This window comes from Pteropus vampyrus, unplaced genomic scaffold (assembly GCF_000151845.1).
Source record: "Pteropus vampyrus isolate Shadow unplaced genomic scaffold, Pvam_2.0 Scaffold1600, whole genome shotgun sequence".
In the NCBI taxonomy this organism is placed as follows: domain Eukaryota; kingdom Metazoa; phylum Chordata; class Mammalia; order Chiroptera; family Pteropodidae; genus Pteropus; species Pteropus vampyrus.
In genome coordinates this window covers 9,514-11,726 of record NW_011890381.1, presented here as the reverse complement: position 1 = coordinate 11,726, position 2,213 = coordinate 9,514, and positions in this window count along the sequence as shown.

Sequence of the window (2,213 nt, the reverse complement as noted above, 5' to 3'; positions counted from 1 at the left end):
CATCATTGAACTAATCTTTCCTATACATTGCTCTTGTAATGTTACTCTACTACTGAAGAATTCTCAATTTCAATTAAATAGGACCTACTCATTTGATTCATTATTATTTTTATTTTGGAATCATTCTAGCATTTACCAACTCGACCTTGATTTTTGCTGATCTTCAATATGAAACATCCATTCTGATGATATTAGTCACCTTAATGTACTTAATAATTACATTATACTATTTCTTATCTTGCTTAACTTCATTTACTCATTCATTCATTCATTCATAGTTTTTGTGCCCTTATCCCTTGCCAAGCACTATAATAGCCTATGAGAATATAACAGTCAACATCAACAACAACAAATAGTTACAGATCCTTTCTTTATCCCCACACCTATCGGGAAGAAATTCTCTCTTGCAGTACTTAACTTTTTCAGTGTGACAATATCTTGATTACAATACTCTTCCAGACTCCACCTTATACTGATAATGATTCAAATACACATATTATTTCTCATACTGAATTGTACGTTGCTTTTCTCATAGACATCTCTTTATTATTCTCAGTTACTAAAAATTATTTCTACTTATTATGTATTCTATGGTCAATAGATATTTATATGTTGAATAAATCCCCATCTGAATGTATGTCATACTTTCAATTGATAGCCACAATGCCCATATCTTCCAAATTTGGGGGCATAGTTCCCATTTAAAATATTCTGTTTTCTCTAACTTTTTCAATTTTTAGACTGAGGGAAATATCATGGATTAGAGCTTCATATGAATTTTAATACCTTCTAACATACTGAGGCTGGAAAGCTTAACACAACAGTTCTCAGGCTTTCATTTATGTTTAGGGTTTTGTCTGACCACATGTATATGAGACTTTGACTCAGACATATGTCACATGCAGCAGGAGGCAGAGTGCAGGGAATTCATTCAGCTGATGTGGATTATGCCCAAAGTTCTGGAGCCAGCAGATTCTAGTTCATCAGCTCTGAAGAGGAAACAGCAGCCACAGCAGCAACTTTCTCTACTGCAGTCAAGACAAGAGGATTTAGGGGACTGAAAGTTGTTCCTGGGTTTCAGCCTAAATGAAGCCCCCTACTCCAGTCCTCTGTATGATCTTACAAAGACCAAGTTGTCTTTCTGCTAAACTAAGGTGATTTCCATTATCTATAACAGAACAGTGATACAATATCTCTACAAAAATAACTATTTATTCTGAACCTTGATTTTCTTGTTTGAAACTGTGAATATTAATAACATTTTACAGAGTTGTTAAAGCATTAATTTAGATAACACATATGTGACATATGTGAAGTCTTTTGCAATAGAAAGCACACAACCTATTAATGTTATTTTCTGTTTTCTACAAAGAGTTGCTCTTATATATGGCAGTCCTCATATTTTTGTAAATAGAGTTAACCTTAGTCATTTGATTGACTGGAGTGTTTTGAGGTAAAGAAATTAAAGTTTAGAATAATTCAAAGGTTTCTGGCATGAGAGATTAAATGGACAGTTTAACTAGTCCCTAAAGTATGTAGAATTATCCTAGAATTCCAATGTTTCAGCTACTAATAATTAAATTAACCAAATCAATAAATCTTATGAATATTCAATTAGAAGCAGAGTTCTTTAAGTATACATGGAAAATATCATATGAACCCCTACACTAGATAAATGATGAAACTAACCATATAAGTATAGTAACTATTTTCTGTTGAATTTTATAATTATTTCATTTTATTTTATTTTAATAAAGAACATTAATTGAATGAATAAATTGATATCCATTTATAACACTCTTTGTGTTTTTATAAAAATAAATTTCACCAATAAAAATTTTCTTTGTACTTGCTCAGGACTTTTACTCCAGAAAATATGTTCACATAAATGCTTTAAAGCATTTTACCTATCAATATATTTGTGTTTGTTGGTCTTATCTCTAAAAGAAAAGTATTTAACAGGGAACAAAGAATATCTCCAAATATTGAACAAGAATCTTCAGATGATGCCACAACACTTACTGTCTTCAAACAGAGATTTATGCAGAGGAGATGTTGCAATCTCTTTACCACCAAAGCTCCATTTCCTAGTCTCATGTGCAATTGTTTATCTTTGATGCTTAGGAGTACTCTTCTTTTGACTAGAGGAAGTGGAAAGATAGCTTTGCTTCTCCCTAGAGTTTAGTACATACTATTAACACTGCTAAATCATC